Here is a 21,534-nt window from a genome sequence, read left to right as displayed (position 1 = left end):
AGCAGCAGCAGAGCATTTAATGCCCCAGGTCGCGATACAAACCTCTACCAAGGCTTAGTATATGAGGGCATTAATTAGTTAACAAGCCAAACAGCTATGATAATTACCAATTAACAAGCAAATTATTGTACTAATTAGAATTTACCAGCATTACTTTCTAAGCATATTCTAGAAATTGGTGTGTGTAAATTCTAGTGTGCAAATCTCAAAAGGGGTCATGACCAAGGGAGTAGCATGGATAGGTTATAAGAACATAAGAGTTGCCATACTGGAACAGACCGAAGGTCCATCAAGCCCACTATCCTGTTTCCAACAGTGGTCAACCCAGGTCACATGTACATGACATGATCCCAAGTAGTAAAACAGATTTTATGCTGCTTATTCTAGCAATAAGCAGTGGATTTCCCCAAACCATCTCAATAATGGCATATGGACTTCTCTTAGGAAATTATCCAAACCTTTTTTTTAAACCCTGCTAAGCTAACTGCTTTCACCACATTCTCTAGCAATGAATTCCAGAGTTTAATTATATGTTGAATGAAATAATATTTTCTCCAGTTTGTTTTAAATCTACTACTTAGCAACTTCATTGCATGCCCCCTAGTCCTAGTATTTTTGGAAAGAATAAACATGTGATTCACATCTACACATTCCACTCCATTCAATATTTTATAAATGCCTATTATATCTCCCCTGAGCCATCCCTTCTCTAGGCTGAAGAGCCCTAGCTGCTTTAGCCTCCCATCCCTTTTATCATTTTTACCACTCTTCTCTGTATCTTTTCTAATTCCACTATATCTTTTTCTGTTCTTTGGGTAAGTCGCTCTCTTTTTTTTTTAAATTCAATTTTCTATACCGTTCTCCCAGCAGACCTCAGAACGGTTTACATGAATTTATTCAGGTAGGCATTTTTCCCTGTCTGTCCTGGTGGACTCACAATCTATCTAACGTACCTGGGGCAAACGGTGGATTAAGTGACTTGCCCAGGGTCACAAGGAGCAGCGTGGGTTTGAACCCACAACCCCAGGGTGCTGAGGCTGTAGCTTTAACCACTGCGCCACACACTCCCCTGCACCCTTCTCCTCTATGGCCAACTCCAGACCCCGTCCCTTCTATTTGCTGCACCATATGCCTGGAACAAATCATCTGGCTCGGTAAGTCAAGCTCTGTCTGGCAGTATTCAAATCCAGACTCAAAGCCCAGTTCTTTGAGGATGCTTTCAATTCCAAACTCCAACACACCTGCTAAGCACACCGATATCTGTCTTATCATTCTGTATGTAATTCCCTTACCTGAGCACTGTGTATAGAGCCATCTTTTCATCCAGTTTGTCTGTGTTGACTAGATTGTAAGTTCTTTTGAGCAGGGACTGTCTCTTCCATGATTTGATGTACAGCACTGCGTATGTCTAGTAGCACTATAGAAATAAGTAGTAGTGGTATCATAACATTTTCATCTTTGTTTTCCATTTCTTTCCTGATAATTCCTAACATTCTATTTGCTTTCTTAGCCATCGCTGTACACTGAGCTGACAGTTTCAACATATCCTCAATGATGGCTCCTAGATCCTTTAAGTGGGTGGTGACTTCTAATGTGGAACACTGCATCACTTAGCTATAGTTTGGGTTCCTTTTTCCCACATGCACTCGTACTATGCAGTTGCTCACATTAAATGCCATCTGCTATTTTAATGCACAGCCTCCCAGTCTCACTAGGTCCACTTCAAATTTTTCACAGTCCGCTTGTGATTTAACAACTTTGTGTTATCAACAAATTTAGTTATCTCGGTTAACAGTAAATGGTAAACATAATACTTTAAGAGAACAGAAAACAGAAAATCTAAATTAACAAAGGGGCTAGTTTTCATCTGTAAAAGTTAGATGCACTGTTATAGAATATGCCCTATCCGTGTGCAACTTAGGCGCAATAACTTAGGCCTGGTTTTTATTACATAAATGCTAACACCTAAGGGCTCCTTTTACTATGGCGTGCTAGTGTTTTTAGCGCATGCACAATATTAGCGCACGCTAGCTGAAAAATTACCACCTGCTTAAAAGGAGGCGGTAGGGGCTAGCGTGCGCTATTCCGCACGTTAAGGCCCTAATGCACCTTTGTAAAAGGAGCCCTAAATGTTAATCGTGCAGACAAGCAGTACGTGCGATTCTATAAACCATGTCTAATTCCAGAGGTTGTTTTTAGAATCGTGCTCAGCATCAACCTTTTTGGCACTTTTTTTTCAGTCGATATATATAGAGTTTGGGCCACTGTAGAACAATGCAAATTCTTTTAATCCTTACACAGTATGGGCAATTTTCAAATATCCAGCTCACTTTCATTATTGCCTCTCTTCACTGCAGTTTGTGAAAATGGTGTCTTTACTTGTACTGCATTGTGTCCTAATATATGTTTTTTGTTGTTGTTTTTTTTTATTATGCTTTTGAATACTTTACAATATCCAATATTTCCAAAGGAAAAAATCACACAAAGCAATACATAATCAAATCATCCCTTTAAGCCCACATCAATGGGGAGAACATGTTACTATTTCTAATCAAATAAATTTAAGAAAACTAAAGGACAATAATTCTCGGTTTGTACTAGCCTACCTTGAATCATTCCTTATTATGGGATATTAAATTAATTACTCCTCTTATTCTCAGCTTGGTGAAACAAACTCATTTCTATTCTCTCGCAACTAGAAATTGTTGTAGTTGTATAGGATCCCAAAAAGCATACTCAATATCTTGTAACTTAATTAAACATTTACAAGGAAATTTCAGGTAAAAAGATGCCTCCAGAGCCAAAACTCTATCCTTCAATTTCAGAAATTCTTTCCTTCTCAATTGAGTGGTTCTGGAGACATCCGGAAAAATCCTAACAAGATCCCCACAAAATTTCATTAACCTGTTCTTAAAATAAAGTTTCATAATTAATGTCTTATCCATCTCACTCATGCATGTTGTCACCAGGGTGGACCGACTCTGGATCATATCCTGTGTATCTTCCAAAAATTCAGTCAGATTTACCTCTGGTGTGGCCAGATGGTCCACCTCCTGGGCAGATTCTATTTTTTTTTGGAGGAATATAATAGTAATTATTTATTGGAAATTTCTCCGCATTGGCCATTCCCAGTACTTCTTTGAGAAACTTCCTTAACAAAATTTCAGGTGACAATAAATGAGTTACTGGAAAATTGACCAAGCTGAGATTTTTTGCTCTATTCATATTCTCCATAGATTCAATTTTAGAATGTATCACTGTAGAATCTTTAACAGCAGATACCGAGACAGCTTGTAAATTATTACATTGAGTTTCTACAATATTTAATCTTTTGTCCAAGCAACCTAAGTTAGAGTCCACATTTTCTAATTTAGAAGAAACAGACTGAGAAAAATCCCCCATTTGTTTCATCATTGTCCTGAGACACCCTTCAACTCTAGATATTCCTAACCATAAATCCCTTAGGGTAATATCCTGTGTTTCCTCTGTACATGGACTTTCCTCCACTCCTCCAGAAAGAATCAATGGTTTAGGTATTTCAGTATAAACTAATTTACCTATATGAGTAGAGGAAACCCCTTGTGCATCGGATATAGTAGGGTTTATATTCCTACTATCACTTGATACTGGGTGAAGGGGAGGAGTCCGTTTGAGGGGACTTATTGATGCTCCTGACAGAGATGAATCTATATTTGATGATGCAACAAGTGGATTTTCAGATAATAATGTTAAATGTCTATCCATGGGACCAGATACCACTGGTATTGAACTCTTTGGTTTGATTTTTCTTTTCCCCATATCCAAACAAACATACAAATATTTAAAATAAATTATATTACCAAGAAGATCCTGCTCTCAGGCTCCTCGTGGCTCCAAGGGGCTCCCAAGGGGCCTTGCGTGCCCCTTAGGGCACGCCCCTTCAGCCACGCCCTTTGGCCGCGCGGCTGCGGCCGCAACCGTGGCAGCGGCAACTTTTCAAGCAGTTGGAGACGGACCCGATGATGTCAGGGGGTCCGTCTCTGTAAGTGCCTGTCGGCGAGTCAAACACGGGTGAAGAGCCGTTGCTGCAGGAGACAGGAACCACCAAACAGCCTCCTCCAAATATCCACCGGGTTGTAACAGATCCCGAATGTGAACCACGGCAGCGGCAACTTTTCAAGCAGTTGGAGATGGACCCGATGACTTCAGGGGGTCCGTCTCTGTAAGTGCCTGTCGGCGAGTCAAACACGGGTGAAGAGCCACTGCTGCAGGAGACAGGAACCACCAAACAGCCTCCTCCAAATATCCACTGGGTTGTAACAGCTCCCCGTGTCTTAATATATGTTTAGCAAACCACAAATAAAATTCTTAGGAAAATGAAAATGTGTACTACAAGGCTGATGGAATGCAACTATCAAGAACAAACTGAGAGCACAATGTGTGTGAGGAGAACCCCACACTTTGAATTCTTGCTGCTTACCTTGAAATGAGAGGTTTTATAATGTTTATGTTTAAGGTTGTGGTTATGGTTATTAAAAGTTTTAACCGCACTTTGATTTACCAACAGCACGGTGTACAAAATATATAAAAACAAGAAACAAAAAGAATGCCATTTAAAACAGGAAAGCAAAGAAAAGACAAAGCAAAAAAAAATTTAAAATTCAAGCAATCTATAAATCTAAAAAACTAAAAACTAAAATTTTTTTGTTTAAATCTTGTTTAAATAGTTGCCAAAAAGAAACAGGATCCTAAGTCACCAGTCCTTTCATAAAAATGCTAAACCAAAAAGATGAGTCTTAACCACTGATCCCAATTTTACATAAGATAACTCAGAATGAATTATAACTGGGAGGGAATTCCACAGGCGAAGAATTGTTGCTAAAAAATGCAGACTTCTGCGTAGTGAGCAAGGGACATTTGACGCTGGCGCACTCATATGCTCAAGGTGTGAAAAATAATAAAAAATGCAAAATTTCACTAACGTAAAGTTACCAGTAATTTTATTGTGTTTATCTTCAATCATGACACCAAAAGAATACAGCAAAATTGCATTAGCCATTACATTAGTGGGAGATCATTATAGTTGCCAAAATGCTGGCCTGTTCTGATAACGAGCTCAGTTTAAGATCTCAAGACACTCTCATGATATATTTTTGGCTCAGTGTGACATCATCAGTTTCTCAACCAATAAAAATTAACAAAGGAGGTGTTTAAAATTAGACATAGAAAAAAGTTTCAAAATATTACATTTGTTTGCTTACATTCATTTCTGAATATACATTTACATTTTATAACATTTTCAATCAATGTTCTTTTTATCCTTTCCAAAAAAGTATATTAAGAGAAATTTGAATAGGTGCTGAAATGTTCTCAGCCCTCTCCATGAGCTGACGGTTTCAAATTTCATTGTCTTTACACAGAAGCCTTCCTAGAAAAGGAGGAGGAGGGGCTGGTTTCCCCCTCTCTATACTAGAGACTGCTAATTTCCAGATGTTGTGCCCTTTGAATTTCTTTAGGTTGCAAATATATATATAATATGTTTTTTCAAAACCCATTCTTTTGTTCAATACACAGTCACACAATCACATACTTTCAGGCCCTTCATTCATTCATAATTTTCATTCATATTTAATACCTGTTATATCTTAGCCTGGGATACTTAATCCTAGCCAGTCTAAGGCACATCTGGTATCAATTAACACCACAATGCTGAGAACAAAGACTTTGACACAACTGACCACAAAATGGATTCCAAAGACAGAGAAGATATAGAAAAGACAGCAATCAAAATGGAGTCCATGTATCTCTTAATTTCCTTCATGATCTAGCATAATAGCAAAGTACATAAAAATAATATTATTATACTTTCCCTTATATTAATCTGTAGTGTGTTTTTCTGGCTTTAGCTTCATTCATATTCAAAGTTTTATTCACCAGTTTGTTGTATGCTTCTATTGGGCGTGGCCTTAACTGATGCATATGCTTGTATCTAACTAGAATTACCCAGAATCATACGAAAAACAGGCACTTAATACTGCACTATCATTTATGATATCCATTCCATTACCGTCAAATAAACATCACCCCCTAGTGGCCACAAGCCACTACTGCTCAGTAGATGCTAGACATCCCAAATGAACAGCAGGTAAAGCAAGTTGGCGAGCAGTCAATGAGAAGGCTTCTAGGGAACTAATAATTTTCCTTATGCATAAGGCAAAATTTAACAGGTAGCCAGTGATATTCCTCTAAAAAAGGAAAAAATGTGATCATATCTTCGAGCATTAACAAAGACTCTGATAGCAGTATTTTGGATAGTTTGTAGTTTCTTAAACAAAACTGATGGCAATCCAACATAATGTTACAATAGTCTAATTTGGAAGTGACTAGAGCATAAGTGAGAGAATCACAGATCGAGGTCTCGATGTAAGAACGAATAGAATAAATCTTTTGTAAAGAACAGAAACAAGATTTCACAACTGATGATATTTGTAAGTAAAATGTGAGTGCAGAGTCCAAACGGACACTTACTTCAAGTGATTTTAAAGCTTTATTTATTGAGTACCCAAGAGGTGACAAAGATGGCATTTGTGATGAACTAGTGACCCAAAACCAAATTGTTTTCTGTGGATTCAAGACCAATTTATTTTCATTTAACCAATCACTAATCATATTGATACAAGATTGTAAAGGAGTTAAATCTGGATTAGCAATTTGGTTGTGGGAAAACCTGTAAGATGTCATCTGTATAAAAATAACTTTTAATTAGATGTTCTTGAATTCTCAAAGCCAAGGGACTCAAAAATATATTAAACAACAAAGGTGAAAGTATAGAGTCTTGAGGTACACCACAGGGAAGACTACTGGTTGAGGAACAGAGTAAAAAGAAACTTTAAAAATTCAAACTTTCATTAACATAACTGAAATTTAAAAAATAACTTTATCTTTTAGTTCAGCTAATTGTCAAACATGGCATTTGTATATGCCAATATGAGTTCACAATTTGAATAGCTTATATTAGCTTCAGAAATCTCTCTAGTCTGGTGGTTGTCTAGTTTCCCAATGATAGCCAGATCTGCTTTATTTTTTTGGATTTCTGCCATAATGCCTAAGAAGCTCTGTTATCAACTATGCATAAGAAGAGATAGCCAAATCCATTTTATCATTAATGTTGGTCAGATGGTCACTGGATTCCTGCCACATTGCAGACTCATCCAAGTTAATTTTTTAGACTAATTACTAATGAAATAAGTCTGAATTTCAGGATATTACAAATACCAGATTTGATTTTTTTTTAATGCATCACAACATTAGACATATGGTGTTGGTAAAAAACTGAGAAATAATTTTAAAGGGTCAGTAACACTAGCACATGCTATTTTCTTGCTAGAACCAGCAACTATCATATGCCTAGAAAAAAATTAAACATGTGCATACCATAATAAGATGGTTTAAAAATAAAAAAGTCAACTATTCCTAGGCATAAACTTTCATGTAAAGAAATATACTTAAAACAATAATGATAATCATTTTCTTCACTTTACAATTTTTTGAATTTTATATCTATGGACCTCAGTGGCTAACTTTAAAGTACATATAGAGAACTCTGAAGATGTGTGATGGGCAAATGTCCTACCACAAGAAACAAGCTGCCCTAGAGATAGTTTCTGTAGGAGAAAACCCCCTACAAAGACAACGTGAGTCTAAGGCTAGGTTTTGATAGGCCCTTATTATTACGGTAGAGGGTCCAATGCTCTGCTAGCATGTGGAAATAGCCAGTTAGGGAAGCTATGTGTGAGGTGGCAGGAGCATCCCATCTCACAATACTGACCTGAACTAATTCCCTGAGGCCTAGAATTGTTTGAGTGATGTTTTGCTTCTGAATGAAAAGGACCTACTTTGCATACTAATTTGCATATATTTTCTGGATGGATAGGCCTTTGGGGGGAGGGTCTTTTTGAGACCTGTGCAATTGATAAATGCGGAGTAAACCTTGGAAACTGATAAAGAAAACCAAGAGACTCTATTTTTGGTTTACTAGAAATTCCTTCACCCTGAGGTAAAAAGGGTTCTTGAAGATGAACCTTTGACTGCTTTTGGCTTTTTTTTTTTTAATTTAAGACTGATTTCTAAGTTTTTTCTTAGTGTTCCAGCTTCTGCAGGCAATCCTTGAGGAGATGAATGTGGGTACCTGGCCTAACTCTTAATAAGCCTGAGACAAAGACTGGAGAGAACCAGAGGCAGCTACAGAAACCAACGAGAGCTGGGGTTAACTACAGCAACCAGAGTGAACTGAAGATGACTGCTTAGACTGGGGTAAATTGGAGACAAGTACAATGACTGGAGAAGACTATAGATGAGGGTTCTCAAAGTCCCTCCTTGAGGGCCACAATCTAGTCAGGTTTTCAGGATTTCCCCAATGAATATGCATGAGATCTATGTACATGCACTGCTTTCAATGCATATTCATTGGGGAAATCCTGAAAACCCAACTGGATTGCGGCCCTCAAGGATGGACTTTGAGATCCCTGCTATAGATACTGGAGGTAATCAGCTGGACAACGGACATGCATCACAAGATCTATAGTAGTGAATATGCAGGGGGGATTGTGAAAATCTACAACGTGATATAATCAGACTCGAGGAATGGGCATCAACATGGCAGATGAGGTTCAACATGGATAAGTGTAAAGTGATGCATGTCGGTAACAAAAATCTCCTGCACGAATACAGGATGTCCGGGGCTGTACTTGGAGATACCTTCCAGGAAAGGGACTTGGACTTGGGAGTTCTGATTGACATGTCGATGAAGCTGTCCATGCAATGTGCGGCGGCAGCAAAAAGGGCAAACAGAATGTTAGAAATGATAAAGAAGGGGATCACGAACAGATCAGAGAAGGTTATCATGCTGCTGAACCGGGCCATGGTGCGCCCTCACCTGGAGTACTGCGTACAGCACTGGTCGCCATAAATGAAGAAGGACACGGTACTGCTCGAAAGGGTCCAGAGAAGAGCGACTAAAATGGTTAAGGGGCTGGAGGAGTTGCGGTACAGTGAAAGATTGAGAAGAGGACAAAAATTGGGAAAGAGTACACATAGCCTGAGACTGAGGAATGCTGGTATAAAGAGCAGTGATGTCCATAGTAACCAAAAGAACCTTATCCTGTATATCATTCGGTATCGTGACAGATTGAAGTTGAGAAATCAGATCCATAGCGTCACGGACATAGGATCTAATCTTCTTAACAAAGGGCTGGAGAAAGAAGTAAATGAATTGGGAAAGGGGTTCAAAAAAGGACTTCCTACAGGATATAATAGGATGACCAGGAGGGTTAGTGAGCAACTTATGGACCTTCGGAAGGAAGTATATGACAGGAGTGACTGGAAATTGACAAAACAGATATTTGAATTCTTTAGTAGAAATCACCCCTTCACTATTAGCCTGATATAATAAGTCATACACTTCCTTCTGAAGGTCCGACATGGGATCAGATTCAAGAGGAGTGTACAAGTCAGAGTCAGACAACTGACGGTAAGCTTCAGCCTGATAACTCATAGAATCAAGAAGCACTACCCTTCCCCCCTTGTCCGCTCATGTAATCACGAGATAGAGATTTCATAGCTGTGTTTTGAGCACGAGTAAGATTGTTTGGCCATTTTATCATCAAGAGAGGCTAGATCCCTAAGGACTAATTTCTCAAAGGCAGAGATGATATCATCCGGTTGTCCAGGAGGGACCCAAGTAGAAGGAACATGATGAGTGTCAGAAAAGGTTTTATTATTGAAATTGGTATCCTCATCCCAGCCAAAATACAATCTAAGTTTCAATGCTCTAAAAAACTTATGAAGATGGGCATAAGTATCATAGGCACTCACAGGAGTAAAGGGAACAAAGGACATTCCCAATTTGAGTACAGACTCTTCAATGGGAGTGAGGGTTCTGGAAGATAGATTAAATACTGTTGTTATTGATTCTTCGTAGTTATGCGTCCGCTGGTTTTGCTGGGTACTGACATTGTGTTGTTGATAAATATAAATGTGTGCTCAGTGGAATGCCATTTTTAAAAATCTACTTGAATTCTCTTGTTTTAACCAGGGACAGATTTTAGCTCATTTTATTTTGCGTGGGTGTTGTGGGGCAAATGAGTCTAGGGTGTCCGTAATGGAGGTGTTCCATCTTGATAGCATCAAATCTACACAGTCTGAGGGGGTTGTTAGGGATTCAGTAATTTTGTTCCAGAATAGGGTGGGATTTTCCTCTTACCATCTTTTCTCTGTTGGAAGACTTGATGTTTGGACTTCCTGCTGGGATATTCAGACTGAAGTTAATGAGGTAGTGGTTTGACCAGAGGACCAGGGTCCATTTGATGTTGGAAGTGAGGCAAGAGGATGTGGCTGCAAGTAAGTCAAGGGTCTGATTTTTTTCATGTGTTGGACCCAATTGCATGATAGTAATTTGGCTGTTTTTTGAAGTTTTAGGCAGCATTGTTACTGGTAGACTCATGAGGCATGTTGGCATCTCCTAATATAAGTAGTCTGGTGTATTGGCAGATATGGCTTGATATTATTTCTAGCAGTTTCAAAGTTGCACTTGTTTGGGAGTTTGGGGAGTCTATATACCAGTAGAATACTGATGCTGTTCGTGGTGGAGTTGGGCTTGTCTTCAAGCTTGCATGCTATGTATTCTAGATCAGGATAGATGGTGGAGTCAGCCAGGCTAATATTTTTGAAGTATATAAATTGGAGTAATATGTATAAATTGTTCTAGAATGGATTCATCTCAGTAAATGTGTGCTTGGGGAGGAGCAGATATCCTTTAAGTATTCCGTATTCTTCTTTTCCTTTTAAATTTTGTGACAGAAGGTGGCTAACTTTGCTATTAATGAACCATTGTTATAATAAACCTTGCTCATGAAGACATCACTTCTCGCTTTCTGGTTTGGACATGTTCCAAGAGGAAAAGTTCATAATCTGCTATTGAGGCAGATATGGAGGAAGCCACTGCTTGCCCTGAATTGTTAGCATGAAATGTTGCTACTACACTACTCCCTCGATATTCGCGGGGGTTTCGTTCCAGGAATCTCAAAAAACCGCGAATATGGTTTTCATGGGGGAGCCTGAAGAGGGCAGCAGGAAAGCAGCTAGAGCGCCGTGAGTGCAGGAAATCACTCGCAGTATGCTCTGACTGCCTCTTCCTGCATTAAGTCGGGCCATATCCAATCAGGAGCTGCATGTCAAAGAAGCTCCTGTTTGGATAAGGCCCGACTTAGTGCAGGAAGAGGTGGTCAGAGCGTACCGCGAGTGACTTCCTGCTCCGGTGGCTCTCTCCTGTCTCTCCCGCTGCTCTCTCCTTGTTGGCGGTTCACGGTCGGAAAATACCGCGAATGACCGGGACTGCGAATGACCGGGGGAACACTGTATTTGGCTTTCTGCCAGGTATTTGTGACCTGGATTGACCACTGTGGAAATAGGATGCTGGGTTAAATGGACCATTGGCCTGACCAAATATGGCTATTCTTATGTTCTTATGTATTATATCTATATTTCCATTTTTTAAAAATACAGTACTTAAATCATTGAAGGATTGCTGAACTTAGTGCAACATTTCTTTTCAGGGTTATTCATCTTTGTTTCAAGTTCCTTAATTTCAATATTCTATCATTTGCATTTTTAGCTTTATAGCTGATATGCCACCTTAAAGTCACCTTTAATGCATCCTATTTAGTAGAACGAGGATATGTGCAATCAATATTGAAGAAAAATGGTCTTTGGTGGCCTTTTTCATTAATTTTATAAACTGTTCATCTGCCTGTAATGCATTGTTAAATTTCCATACAGGAGAATGTTGAGAAGTATGAATCCAGTGCAATACTAATAAAGTATGCTTATGATCCACTACTAAAATATTGCTAACTGTCATTCCCAGAAGAAACTAAAGTAAGGAGTTGGACACAAGGATAAAATAAATTCTAGGGAAAGAGGTGTGGACATGGGAATAAAATGTGCATGCTCTCTTTTCCAGAGGTGTAATAAACCCCCAAAGGTCATCAAAGTTGCTATGATTTTGCATAAAATTGGAGAGGGAAAGTATATAGATAAATTGCCTATATATATATAGCCAGCTCAAGAACCTGATTGAAATCCTCTCAAGTGGGTGAAAAGATGACTGCTCAATAGCACATGCAGAGTGCTGAGCTCCATATAGGTGAGTCTACTCTGTTTGGAATGTTGCAGGGTCATCATTGTTAAGAATAAGAGGAAAACACAGAACCCATCTGATGCTGCCTCCTCTCTTGCCATGGTACAGCGACAATGGTGGAGTATGCCGTACCTGTGTCTTGAGTTGTTGCTCAGGAGTGAGAATTTGGTGAAAGAGGGCGTGGTCTCAGGATTTGCAATGTCTCACTGAGCCCTGTGTATTGTGAGATCCCTTCTAGACCCAGAAGAACAGAGATACTCAGAAAATACAGAAGGCACTGTTACAGTGCAGTGAGCTGTGTTAATAGGACATCCTCATTAGTGAGGCCAGTGGATATCCTAGGCCTTCTGCTGGGGCTTTAGTTTCAAGTTTCAAGTTTAATAATAATTTGATTAATCGCTTAATCTAAATTCTAAGCGATGCACATGTTAATAAAATTACAAAGTAAGGGGGATAATACAATAAATAAAAAACTAAGACTAACACAATTATTGACAAATTTGACAAAACTAGGAACATAAGGGAGGAGATGGGTAGAAATTACAATTTGTATAAAAGTTAAAGAGACAAGTAAGGAGGATACATAAGGAAAGGGAGGATAAAAAAAATTACTTCAATAAAATTGTAGAAAGAAAGATAAAATTAGTTCAAAGACTAAATGATTAGTTTATAAAGTCATCTTTAAAGAGAAAACTCTTCAGTTTACCTTTAAATTTTTCTAAATTGTGTTCTTCCCTTAAATGGCTAGGGAGTGAATTCCAAGTTTGGGGGGCCGTGACTGAAAAGATCAACTGTCGTCTCGTATTAATAATTTTAAGGGAAGGAATCATTAGCAAATGCTGTTCAGCGGATCTTAATGTTCTATTGGAGGTGTAAGGAATTAATAACTTGTAGATGAAAGCCGGAGTTTTAGAATGAAGAGAGGCTGCACGGAGGAAGGAGAATGATGAGCTGCATGTGCCTGTAAGTCAGAAGGAAAAACTAGAGGAGGAACCCTAAGGAAAGTTGTGAAAAGTTGTTGGAGTACTTGAGTTGTCATTTGGATAAAATGGTGGGAAGTTCAGGGTTTCTTCATACCCAGAATAAAGAAACACTAGGGTCCCATCAGGAGAAGCTAAATGTAGTAGAGAGGATTCTTGGTGAAATACAGGTTTAGAAGAGACAAAACTTTTATACATCATAAGTGGCACATGATAGGGAACTTTAATTGCCACTTAAATCTGTGTTTTATTGATTTTCTTAAGTCTCCTATGTTAATAGCTATAGATTTGATTAGGAAATATTTTTTGAGAACTTAGAAATATCTAGAAACTCTGTACCTTACTAGGAAGAGCTATATATGTGGACATCGAAGGGGTGGGAGACATTCAGATTTGAGAATGGCTGAGCCTGATAGTTTTAGAAGAGTCACAATCATCTTCTAAGGCAACCCTGATGATGACCTTTATCCTTGAGCCAGATGAAAATTCAGTTGTAGAACCCAATTTCTATTTTAAGCATAAGAGCTTTTTCCCCCAACTATCTAGAACTACTCAGGTTAGATGGAAGGTTTTTTTTGCCAAGCAGTCTCAGGGCATATATTTTTCAGGTGGGTGTTTACTTGCACAAAGGATGGACGGGGTGCACATTTATACATATAGATAATAAAATACTATAATCGATGCAAATTCTTTTTTTTTTTTTTTCACACTTACACATACTTGGTTTATTGAATATGCAGTCCAGAAAAGTCCCAGATTTGTACCACACTCAGGATTAAATTGCTACCAGATTTGTTTTTCCTCTAAATATTAACAGCCTTAGAGCACACCTGCACATAGAAAAGTAGAGTTACATTATGTACATATGTAAAGTCTTACACACAGAGACCCAGCAGTCACTTTGCACTTCCTTGCATACAAAAACGTCTCTTCTGATGTAACTCTGCTAGTTTAGCGTGCTTGCTGAAATCAGTCCAGTGTTCTTGCTAAGCCTTTTTTGAACAATATCAAAGTAGTTATTCTCTCACCCCTGCTGAATGCTGGTTATTGTTTTGGCCATTACTCTGCCCACAGGCACAAAACAAGTATTTCAGTTACTGCACCAGTCATGATGCAAATACATTCAATCTTTGCCGCACAAAAATAAGTAAGCAGCATTTCAATAACTCATTTCCACCTATAAAAAGAAAGTCAAGTTCAAGTTCAAGTTTATTAGTATTTGATTGATCGCTTATTACAAACTAAGCGATGAACAATTTATTTAAAATAAATAGAATTTTCGAAGTACAACAATAAGTTGAGTTCTGATACAAACAGACAAAACAGACTGACCTGATACATAAGGAAAAAAAAGAAAACGGGAGGGAATAGTTACAATATTTAATCTTTTACATAATCTAAAAAAAGAAGAAGAGGGGGCAGGAAAAAACATGTGGAAAGGGAATATGAAAATTGGATAAAAAGTAATTTTAAAAATAGAAAATTAAATATAATGCGTTTTTAAACGTTAAAAGCATCTTTAAATAAAAAAGTTTTTAAAATGGTTTTGAATTTATTAAGATCTTTAACTTCTCTTATATAAAGTGGTAAATTATTCCAAGTTTGGGGGGCCATTACAGAAAATATGTCTAATCGTCTGGTGCCAATTATCTTCAAGGATGGAATCATTAATTGTCCTTGCGATGAAGAGCGGAGGGATCGTGTTGCATTGTAGGGAATAAGTAACCTATCTATGAATTGTGGTTCATGCGTAGTTAATGTTTTAAATACTAATAGGGAAATTTTGTAAATTATACGTTGGTTGATAGGCAGCCAGTGTGAATCAATAAGGAAAGGAGTGACTAGTATCTTAGACTAGTGAAGTGAAGTGAAGAGAGGAAGGTCAAAAATCCAGATCTATTGGAAAGCAACCATATAAAAACTATACAGTGGGATGTCTGAAGAATGGTCTGTTCTATGGTTGATGAACAATTTAGCCCATCTCAGGCATAGCCATATCAATGACAATTTCAATCAGAACGACTTGAGGGACATTTTTATACCTGTCATACAGAGTTATCCCGACCTTACAGTTCATTTAGAGTTTTTAGTTTGCTTTTGCATAAGGTTTTTAAGGGTGTGAAATAGATGTCAAACTTAAAACAAATGTTCTGGCTAACACCTTAAGACACTACAACCAGGCTTCTCAGACCTGTCCTGGGGATACCAGTCAGCTGGGTTTTCAGAATATCTGTAGTGAGTGTATAGGAGATAAAATTTGCACACACTGCATTTTAAATATATGCACATTTATGACATGCTTATTCATAGTGGCTACCCTGGAACCAAACAGTCTGTGGAATCCCCCAGGACAGGTCTGAGAAGGCCTGTACCACACCATTAAACACCTGGCAAATCTATGCACATTCTTTAACAATCTAAGATACTAGTATTTACAGTACACCAGCATTATGGCTGATATAAATGTTGCATCTAAAATATGTAAAGAACTCAAAAATGGAACCCAAAAATGTAAAGGGAGGAAAAATATATAACTGCTGCGAAACCTCCCCAACCCCAAGAGAACCAACTGACAAGGGGGAGAGACAAGAAGAAACCTCAATCTAAGTTAATCAGCAAATTACACATAGTGTGAAACAGGAGAACCCTCAGTAACACAGCCGCCCACTAAGGGAAAGGCTGTCACCAGCTGACACTCAGAAAGAGTGTAAACTGTGAAACATCCCCGGGTTCTTCCTGTAAGTGAGAATAAATCAAGTGCACCCCCAAAAAGTGCTACGTGTGAAAAAAGATTCTAGAAATCAAAAAAACACACTATAAGGTTAAGAAATTCTTGTCTCTACTCCTTGCCAGGGGGGCCAAACAAGGAAGGAAAGTGTCCAAATCTGTCCAAATCAGAACCAAGCCAGTCAATGAGTGGAAGTACTTAGCTTCTTTAAACTGTAGAACAGCCAGCCGATGTGTGACATCATCCGTCCAACGGGACTCCGTTTCGGGGGTGCACACCCCCTTCCTCAGGAACAACTGGACTGTAGTAAGACTGGTGATTCCTCCGGCGTGGCTTGGAAAGTAAGGCAGAAAATGGCACCTAACGGAGGAAAACGCCTCCAGATTTAAACTGCAGCCACTAGTATTATTGGATGAAAAAGTCAGATGACCAATTTCTTGAGGGAAGAAGTGAAAATTCCCTGAATACCAAAAAGAGTAAAAAATGACAACGTATCAACAAAGTAAGTCCCGCAAAAGATACGAATGGGATTATACTGAGTGTACGAAAAAAAGTTAAGCAAAAATCAGTTCGCAAAAAAGGCTAGTATGTAAGTTGCCATTCTATGTAATCGTTATGTCCATTAGGAGTAAGGGTCTGTAATTCAAAAATCCAGTATTGTTCTCTTCTCTGTAACCACTTAGTTTTGTTACCCAAATAGTCAGCAAACAGATGTTCAATAATGAACCAGCGTAGGTCTCGGAAAGTATGGCCATATTGGATACAATGGGGGACCATAGGAGAATTCAATGATTGAGTGTTGATCCGTGACCGATGTTCAATCAATCGGGTTCTGACAGTTCTCTGTGTGCGACCCACATAGATCATGGTGCAGGGGCAGATGATAACATAAATAGCCCATATGATTTTTGCTTAACTTTTTTTCGTACACTCAGTATAATCCCATTCGTATCTTTTGCGGGACTTACTTTGTTGATACGTTGTCATTTTTTACTCTTTTTGGTATTCAGGGAATTTTCACTTCTTCCCTCAAGAAATTGGTCATCTGACTTTTTCATCCAATAATACTAGTGGCTGCAGTTTAAATCTGGAGGCGTTTTCCTCCGTTAGGTGCCATTTTCTGCCTTACTTTCCAAGCCACGCCGGAGGAATCACCAGTCTTACTACAGTCCAGTTGTTCCTGAGGAAGGGGGTGTGCACCCCCGAAACGGAGTCCCGTTGGACGGATGATGTCACACATCGGCTGGCTGTTCTACAGTTTAAAGAAGCTAAGTACTTCCACTCATTGACTGGCTTGGTTCTGATTTGGACAGATTTGGACACTTTCCTTCCTTGTTTGGCCCCCCTGGCAAGGAGTAGAGACAAGAATTTCTTAACCTTATAGTGTGTTTTTTTGATTTCTAGAATCTTTTTTCACACGTAGCACTTTTTGGGGGTGCACTTGATTTATTCTCACTTACAGGAAGAACCCGGGGATGTTTCACAGTTTACACTCTTTCTGAGTGTCAGCCGGTGACAGCCTTTCCCTTAGTGGGCGGCTGTGTTACTGAGGGTTCTCCTGTTTCACACTATGTGTAATTTGCTGATTAACTTAGATTGAGGTTTCTTCTTGTCTCTCCCCCTTGTCAGTTGGTTCTCTTGGGGTTGGGGAGGTTTCGCAGCAGGCATCTAAAATATGGGCATGAGTCTCACCTCTTAAGCTAATAAAGTAGGCACCTACTTTTCTTTATAGAATAAGTTGCAGATAGACACCCTCTAAGCACCCCTTTATAGAATTACCGTCTCTGTGTTTCACAATGCAAGTTTTATTATATAAGCCCTACAGTATTTAGTAGTGATGCTTTCAGTTCAGAGAAAAATAAAATCAATAAACAACGTAAGGATAGCTTTTGCTCTGTTCAGCAGCAAACATGTTCTTTTTATATTTATTGTAGCTTTGAGGCGCATTATTAAAGGTCTCACACCACTGGTTTTCCTTCATGGCCTAATATGTATATGACAGGATGAGGTCTAGTGGTTTGGTTAGACTAATGGGCTGGATTTTAGGAGGCATGACTTCAAATCCTGCTTCTGATTTTTCCAGTGACTGGGCAAGTTGCTTTATCTCCATGAGCCGCAGGTGCCCATTTAAATTTAAAGCTCTTTTGGGTATTGATTCATTGAAACTGTATGGAATGTATTTTATGTTGCCCTGATCTAGTCTGCAATAAAACACTAAAATTAAATAAAATAAATGTAGTAACAGATGCAGGAGCCTTATGAGACATTTGATAATATGCATGCAGAGCTGTGCAGTAAAAGGGCAGAGGTACTTAATAGATTTCCTGAAAAACTTGCTTTAGCAGCTATCTCTCAGCAAGTTTGAAAACCTTATTTGCCTTTATTCCAAATCATATTTTAATTTTGCAACCGTGGTGTTCTTATGCCAAGCTACTAAACATAAATTTTATAACTAAATGCATATGTAAATATTTCCATAAGAGTCAGCTTTTCAAAATGATTGGGTGTGCTAAAACTTAGAACAAATTGTCCCCCCTTGGCCACCGTGAATAAGTTTAGTCAATATTTAGAGGGGGGAGGGGCGCTCAAACAGCCACAGAGCTGGTTCCTATGATTTATATGCATACTTTTCCTTGTGGTGAATTTTCCAAATGAAATTATGTACACAATTTTTTTTTTTCCAAACTAACTTCAGGAAATGTAGAATGGGTGCAATATCTTGTTCCTGTCTTATCAAAACCATCTTCAAGTAAGGAAGTTTTGAGCTGGTAAGATACATGCCCTAGCTCAGCTATTAGTCAGAACACCTCTTTACCAAATCTATGAGTTAGGAGATCAGCTGGGGAATACAGTGTTCCAAGTCACCAAGGGTGATGTCAAACCAACTCTTTCAGTTGGAGACAGAGAGTTCCTGAGAATCAAGGAGAAGGAATTCTCCAAAGATGAGTCAAGCAGTTGGGTAGCACCTCTACCAATTTCAGATGCCCAGATCGCAACTCCTTAATAGAGAGCAAGCTGACTCTCAACTCATTTTGTTGCAAAAGACTCTGAGAAGGAAACTAAAATCAAAACAGCATTTTATAACATTCAGCTCCACCTCTAAAAAAATAATGAAGAATTTTGGCACTTACCTATCTTTGGTATGTAGCACCCACAAAAACCAAGTCAGATCAAGATTGTATTTGATTCCAATGCTCAATTCCAAGGAATCTCACTCAACAATGTGCTGCTTTCTGGGCCTGACATGATCAACAGCTTATTAGGAGTCCTGATTCACTTCAGGAAAGAACCTGTTGCCATTATAGCAGATAACCAGCAAATGTCCTACTGCTTTGTACATCCAGATTACAGAAACTACTTGAGATTTCTGTGGTACCATGACAATGACATCTATCAGAAGATTGTGGAACACAGAATGAAGGTTCATGACTTTGGTAACATTTCATCACCTGCAGTGGCAACCTATGGGCTTAGAACAGCCCATGAAAGAGAAAGAGAATATGGCACAGATGCCAGAGGCTTTATTAAAACTATTGGTGATGGTTTGAAGTTCTTGCCTATGACATAATAGGCCATTGATTTGCTAAAGAGAACACAATGTTAGATGCCAATTTGAGATTTCACAAAATCATCTCCAAAAGCCCAGAAGTAATGAGAGCATTTTCTGCAGAGGAAATCATGCCAAGGATTTAAAGCATTTGGATCTAAAAGTAGACATCTCTCCACTTCAGAGAAGCCTTGGATTTCATTGGGACCTAATAAGAGACATTTTTACATTTCAAATCTCCATCCAAGAGAAACCATATACACACAGAGGTATCTTGTCTACAGTTAATTGTCTGTTTGATCCATTGAGTTTGTGGCTCCAGTCATCATCAGGATGAGGGAGCTTTCTGAAAATGCTGACGAGTGGGATGTTCCATAGCCACAAGAAATACAACAAAAATGGGAGAGTTGGAAAGATTTTCTAAAGACTCTTGAACAACTGTACGTCCCACATATTTACATCCCTGAAGCACTCAATACTGCCTGTCACATAGAAATCCGCTTATTCTCAGATGCTTATGAAAAGTGGCCTACCTGAAAGCTACAGATGAAGATGGATTATCCTATGTGGGATTCCTCTTCAGCAATGCCAAGTTATCAACACAACCCAATCATACCATTCCATGTGGAGTAGTGCTAGCAGTAGAGATAGCAGAGATATACAGTGAAACTGACATTCACATAGATGCAGTCAATTTTTACACTGTCAGTAAAGTCATCCTAGGATATATTTACTACCAAACCAGTAGATTTTTTGTATATGTCAATGATAGAGTTAAACATATACAGAAGTCAACACAACCAGAGCAGTGGCATTACGAGCCAACTAGCCTGAAACCATCAGATTTTGTCACAAGAACTGTGTCAGCATCCCATCTAATAGATTCTATGTGGGAATCAGGACCAGATTTTCTTCTAAAACTTGGTCAAACTTCCTCAACTATAGACTCTGATGCTGATGCTAATGCAGAGCTCCATCCTGAGATGGCCATTCTTGCTATTAAGATCGTGCCTGAAAGCTGCTTGGGAGCTCATCATTTTTTCATTTCCATATTGCAACTTCATCTCATCAGCCAGCTTATGAAAGACCAGACACCTATCACCAAAGTGCCACCAGAGACACAGAACTTCAGATCATCAGTGAAACTGGGAAATTTGACACTAGACACGCAAAGCCATCACTTAACCAGTAATCTGTGTACATCATGGAGGGACATGAATGTGATATCCATGGATATTGTCTATTCCAGATACTCAGAGACGTTTTTCCTCTTTTCTTGTTCATTGTGTTGTTTATTTCTTGTTTCAACTCCAGTGAGACTGTAAAAGAAAAACTACACTTGAACTACAGCAAGTAAAATAAGCAAGAAGTTGTCAATCTTAATGATCCAGCTTTATTTATGGACTTTGCACGTTTACAATGCTGATAGTTTTGAGAAATTAAATAGTAGTATCTACCAATACCAGAAGGGTAGCATTCTGCCCCCATATGATTAGAGGCAAGTTGTTTGTTGTTTGTATATTCGAGGGGTCTTCAAAAGGTTTCCGCACATTAATATTTTTGCGGGAAATGGTTGAGGTGGGAGAAGTGGTAAGATGGCATGCCCTAAAATGTCAATCAGGCAAGCCAACTCACCTTGCAGTTAGTAGGAGAGTTGTTACTGTGTGGTGAAGAAGGATGCTAAACTTACAATCTGAAACATAGAGGAACAATGATCTGTCATACTTTTTTGGTGGGCAGAAGGTATACTGTGAGCAAAAATTAATTGCTGTATTAGTGTCCTAAAGAGAATCACATCTACATCGCTGAATAGTTGCCTTAAATGTAGGTCAACATTTTAAAAGGCCTACATTTAAGGTGTCTGTCTCACACCTAAGGAGATATATATAGGAGTAGTTAGGCATGCCCAAGGCCACTTCTGGGTGAAACCACACCCACGCCCTGCCTTGGGCATGCTTAAGCATTCCTATCTCTTCGGAGATGCACTACAGATGCCTACAATGTAGGCATCTGTCCTCGCTCAATTTTTTTTAAAAACGTGCATCAAAAAAGTGTGAAATAACTTGTAGGTTTCATGGCTACATAACATTCTCTTCTTGGATAG

This window comes from Geotrypetes seraphini, chromosome 3 (assembly GCF_902459505.1).
Source record: "Geotrypetes seraphini chromosome 3, aGeoSer1.1, whole genome shotgun sequence".
NCBI classification, from domain to species: Eukaryota; Metazoa; Chordata; class Amphibia; order Gymnophiona; family Dermophiidae; genus Geotrypetes; species Geotrypetes seraphini.
The sequence above is the reverse complement of the archived record's forward strand: the minus strand, read 5'-3'. Positions refer to the sequence as shown.